At 35.4% G+C, this 6,089-nt stretch overlaps 1 long non-coding RNA gene across 1 annotated transcript in view; it reads left to right on the plus strand.

Moving 5' to 3' along the window:
• Positions 1–4,539, plus strand: part of LOC116510339 — a 47,760-nt gene extending 43,221 nt beyond the window's left edge. The window contains exon 3 of the long non-coding RNA XR_004255631.1: positions 3,345–4,539. This is a non-coding gene — a long non-coding RNA (uncharacterized LOC116510339). The remainder of the gene's footprint in view (positions 1–3,344) is intronic.
• The last annotated feature ends 1,550 nt before the right edge of the window (positions 4,540–6,089 follow it).

Raw genomic sequence — 6,089 nt, forward strand, 5'->3', positions numbered from 1 at the left:
TCGGAAGAACATGTTCCTTGGCATTCTCATATGTATATTTTATTTGGCATTATCTTGCAAGATACCACCTTTTACAAAGCATCTGTCTTTTAAAACATTGGTTTTTATCAACTACTAATATCTAAAAATCTGGGGCAATATTCTATTTCTCCTTTTTATTACAGATAACATTCTATGAAAACTGTTTTAATTACTCTACTTCCAGTATAGTCATAAATGTCAGCTGACAAGTAAATTGTATTGAGTTCACTGGCTGTTACTAAGGGAGTAGATATAATATGGCAGTTTTAAATAATCAAAATCTGAAATACTATTATTAGAACTAACCAAAAGGTCATAAAATATATTAACTTTATATTATTTTGCTTGATTCTAACAAATATAAGGGTCACATGAATTTTGATATTTTTTTAATGGCTTCCCATCCTTTACAGTTACTCAGTTGATTGACAGAAATGTATTATCTTTAAATTTACATTTACATTTAAATGGAGATATATCAAGTAAGGTAAAGGTTCTCCTCGCACATATGTGTAGTCGTTCCTGACTCTAGGGGGCGGTGCTCATCTTCGTTTTAATGCCAAAGAGCCAGCGCTGTCCAAAGATATATCCATGGTCAGCATAACTAAATGCCAAAGGCACACAGAACACTGTTACCTTCCCATCAAAGGTAGTTCCTATTTTTCTACTTGAATTTTTTTTTACATGCTTTCAAGCTGCTAGATTGGCAGAAGCTGAGACAAGTAATGGGAGTTCACCCAGTTACGCGGCACTAGGGATTCAAACCACTGAATTGAACTTTTCAGATCGACAAGCTCAGCATATTAGCCATTGAGCCACCGTGTCCCTTGATATATCATGTACCAGTTAGTAAAACTTGGTGGGATTTATTTATTTAATATTATTATTTAATATTATTATATTAATAATATTATTTTTGTGGAATAAGTCTATAATCTTTCTTTGCCATCTTATTGGTTTTTTTTCTGTATTATTGTTAATGTTATTTGTTTGATACATTACACAAGTACATTAAAGTTTTCTTTTGTTGCCCAAGTTATTTTGGTACATGAGCATCTGAAAAAGACCAATTCTGAGTCTGATCATATAAACTAGGCCAGCTACATTTTGGTCTAATAGATGGGTTTTTAAAAATTCTCCATATTGAAGTGTATAGCACTTTACTTTATTCACTTAGTAATTATTTGCTAATTTTATTCAACCTAGATACCACCTGACTCCACCTGCTTTAGGGTGGCTTATAAAATAAAAACAAACAACAAATATACAAAAGTATAGAACAAAAGCATTAACTAGATGGCAAAATTGATTAATGAGGCAAAAATGATTTACACACAATATGCTCCAACCACTCTAGCTTCACATCTGAAAGTAGAATCAAGTCTGGAGTCAAGTCCTTCTGAATGTCACCAGGTGGGATCTACCTGGATCTCAGGGATAACTTCATGCCTCAGGACAGGCATTGCAACAGAGAAGACATGCTTCTAGGATTTTGATAAATGCCATTGTTTTATCAAAGGAACCCGCAGTGCACCAAACCTGTTGGATCAAACGAGTCTCACTAATATCATGGGAGAGAAGTAGTCTTTCACGAAACCAGGCCCTATGCTACGCAGGGCTTTTTAGGCAACAGCCAGCATCTTGAATTGCTCTTAGAAGCAAACTGTCAACCAGTACAGTTCATGAAGCAGGGACATCCCATAGTCATACCAAGGCATGCCCATCCTTGCACATGCCTCTGGACTAATTGAATCTTTTGGGTGGTCTTCAAGTGCATCCCCATGTAGAGGTGTTCCAGTGGTCAAGGTGTGAGGTGGCAAGACTGTGAGTGACTGCCTGAAGGGCCTTCCAGTCTTCTTAGAAGTGAACCATTTACGCATGTGTATGAATGGTCCTGAGAATGGGGATCTAACTTGAGCCAGGATTAGTGAGTAATGTTATAACTTGAATATAAAGATGATTTATTTAAGGAAATATATGGAAGGAATAGGCAGAATCTACAGATTATCTAACTACCTCCAGTTAGGAGGAGACAGACAAGAGCATCATGTATGCATATACACAATACCTGTAAACAATGGCAGAAAACCCTGAAATACCAAGCTCATAAACAAAAAGTAAAAGACAAGGAAATGGGAACAGGGGAAAAATCTCTCTCTATTAAATAACATAGTGCCACAAACCAGTCAGCTGGTTGTGAGAGGTTGAAGAATCACATTTCCAGTACTTCAAGGAGACACTTTGTTTTGATGAAGCTTCAAATGAAGCACTTCCTTAATGCAAAATGGTGAAGCACAGCGTTACCACAGTAACAGCTTAGCCATGATGTTTCCCTTCATTTGAAGAATGTGGTGCCTATGCTTGCTTGCAACGACTTCCTTTGAGACAAATCACCTGACTGACATCAATCAGCCTTGCTGTCATGCTTCCTGAAGTAGATTCATACAAAATATAGCATCAGATAGAGCATGATCAGGATATCACATCTTCCTGTGCAAAATGCAACATGAATTTGAATACTATTAAAACTGCAAATATCTCTGTAGTTTATATTGAAAACTTAACAGTCTGTCATTATAAATGTAAATTGCATGTGTATTCAGCTATGCATATCTTTAAAGGTGAATTTGTTTTCATGAGAGATTCAGCTGGTCTTTAAAGGGGAGCCAGGAAACTCAGGTTTTGACTGGACACTGGTCAAGCCATACCACTTGATTTGTATCCACAATAGCAGTTTCGGGGCATAATGTGCTACACATGCTCAGAAGCTATTTTCTGTTAGGTAACTTTGCCAGTTGAAGCTGACCACACCCAGACTTGATATGATAAATCTCTTTGATGCAAATTCACTCAGGATGATATACCTCTAAACTAAGGAAAATGCATGTGCCAAATAGATCTCAATTTTTTTGGTTGCACTTTCATTTAGGATTTTTTATGTCTTGTTTTATGGTAGAATTTTATTCGAAATTATACTCTTTTGGTATAATATTCCAGAATCCTTTGGAAGAAAATACATAAAAATGATAATAAAAAGAAATATACTTCTGATTGATTATATTCATATAATCAAGAAAAAACTGTAGTTTTCTAGGTTGGGATTAGCATGTCCATTGAGATTCAATAAATTCTGGCTAAAATCATAATGTCATTGCAATGAGGTGATGGAAATTGTCATTCTGTAAAGCCAAAGCATTTCAGCTCTGAGTTGCACAATCTCACTTAAAATTTTATTGTCACATATTCATTAAGAACTGATTCAAATATTGTGCTTAGCAACATTTAATTTAATTGTAATAAGTAACTTTTGCCTTATTTCCTAGAAAATGGACATGGTACAGATAGAAGTCAATGGTCAGGATGGATCTTGGATTTTTGCAGTGGGAGACTTCTAGTAACACCGTCATCTAACCATCAGTATATACAGGTAAGGGTTAGAGACTATCACTTCCATCTTTGGCCAAATTAGAAAACTCCTGTGGATTGAAGTCTGGGTTTAAATCTCAGGGTGGAAGCAAGAAATCACAGTTGGTATTGTGAAAAGGATGCCTAAAAAGCAATTATTGTAGACAACTTGTTCATGAAAGTCTCATCTGTAGCCACAGCGGGAAAAACAAAAGTAGCAGATGTCTCTACAAGAACAAAAGTAAAACATTACAAAAGCAGGGGAAAGATGAATAAGAGAAGTCGTCTATGGAATTTTATCTTCCTAGATCTAATTAGTCTGGGAAACCAGCCAAGAAAAGAAAAAGTAGTGAGGCAGGACTGAAAAGGCTCCCCTTTGTAACAAAAATGGAAGTAAGCCCAGGGCAGTAATTGGCAATGAAAATTTATGGGTAGAAAATTCTGGGATATTTTGTCCACTTAAAAAGGAAATCCTGCAATGATGCTACTTGTGGTTCTACAGAATGACAGGACTGGCTTACCAAAACATATCCATGAAAATCATTGCATGGGACAAGAAAAAAAAAGAAAAAGATTACTTTGACTAGGACTAACCAGGATATGGAAATTCATTAGCGATCCTAATCAGAGTATTGGAATAAGAAAGTCAAGAGGAAATGGGACAAGGCTACCATAATTCTAATGGTCCTTATGCCAACTAGAGAGAACTAACATATCTGTGACAGAATTAGAAGATACACTATTTATTAAAATTCAAAATGGAAGAAGAAACTGTGAAATAAACTATGATAACATGGGCGATAAATTTTGGGTATAGTATAGAATTAGCAGAATGGGAAAAAAATTGGGAAATAAATTACAAATTAACGATGGCAACGGCATATAGAAAGAACATGTACAAGATGTTCTATCGATGGCACCTTCCACCAGCGAGAATTGCGAAAATGTTCCCGGAGTGTTCACCTGTCTGTTGAAAATGCAACCAACAACATGGAACATACTACCATATGTGGTGGACATGCACATCTGCGAAAAAGTATTGGAAAAAAAATAAAAGATTGGCTAGGGGAGATTACTACACACAAAATTGCACTAAAACCTGAATTGTTTTTGTTAGGAATTATAAAAGAAAATTATGAAAAAATATTAGATACTTAATTCTACACATAATTACAGCAGCGAGAATTATATTCGCACAAAACTAGAAAAATAATTATACACCAACAGAAGAAAATGTAATAAAAAAAATATTGGAATGTGAGAGATGGATAGGCTCACGAAAGAACTAAAAGAGAAAGAAGAATCTGAATACTACTCCGTATGGGATTTATTGTACAATTGGCTAGAGAAAAGAGTGGGGGGGGGGGGGGAAGCAGGAAAGCAAAAAAGAAAGGAAGAAAGATCAACAAATCAATAGACAACTACAAAACCGGAAAATGATTAAAAGATAGAAATATGACATAGACTCTACCAAATAAATATTATACAAAATGAGCCTCTGTAGTCACCAGCTCACTCTAGCCCACCAACTCTTGGCTTTCCCATGTCCCACACAACATGTCCAGATCGTATGCCTCCTCCCCGCCTCTGCCTTCACCTGCTGCTTGGACATATAATCAATTCATCTGTGCTGTGCAAGCTGAGATTGGCTGAACACTGTTGAACGTGAGGTCCTTGCCACCTCTGGTGCTGGTCACATCCCTCCCACTGATGACGACCTTATTTTGGAAGTAGGACTTATATTAGGAGCACTTATATTAAAATCAGACTAGGACTTACTTTTACATAGGTCTTATTTTTGGGAAAATGGTAATTTTTGCTCTCTTCGTTATATATTCAATTGTTTCTATTATTGTCATAATTAAACAATTAACTTATTAATCTAATAGCCAATCACCATCTTTGTAATTAGTAGTAATGAATTCCAGTAGATTAATACTGTTATCTAGAACAGGCCTTGAATATGCACCTGACTTTAAAGCATTTTTTCTATTTCTTCATTATCCTTGCTTTCTGCCTTCTTTCCTGATGGAAAGTTCTGGCAAAATTGAAAGACTACAAATTTGTTTATGGTATTTTTGTCTGTTCCCCTATTGTAGATAGAATGGTCTGTCTGTATACCTACCTACCTACCTACCTACCTACCTACCTATATATCTGAGTTAGAGATAATGTTGAAAGAAACCACATAGGAAATTGTGCATAACTGTGAAGAAAGCAAATTTTGACTCTTCCTTTGTGTTTTTTTTCTGGCTGAAAAAGTGAAAGGAGTATTTATATTTATATCTCTGCAATCTACTGACTTGACTCCAAAATGTCACGCAATCTATAAATTATCCATTCAATATTTTATTTGTATGATTTATTATTGCAGTAAAAAATTGCAGTTTTTTTTCTCACCGGGGATCATGGGAGCTAAAGTCTAACAACTCTGGAGGTCAGCCCTTTGTGGAAAACTGAAATCACGGTAAAACTTCAAACCTTTGAGCCCTTGTCTTGCAGTATTTCTGCCCAAGGAAAGATTTGTTAGAATTCATAATATACTTTAATGATTGAAATTAAAATTAAAAAATCTACATGTTCTATATTTAGTAAGTTCTATTTTTATGTCAACATGCAATATGTTGTGTGTGTGTATGTGTGTGTGTTTGTGTATGTGTGGA

This window comes from Thamnophis elegans, chromosome 6, assembly GCF_009769535.1.
Source record: "Thamnophis elegans isolate rThaEle1 chromosome 6, rThaEle1.pri, whole genome shotgun sequence".
In the NCBI taxonomy this organism is placed as follows: Eukaryota; Metazoa; Chordata; class Lepidosauria; order Squamata; family Colubridae; genus Thamnophis; species Thamnophis elegans.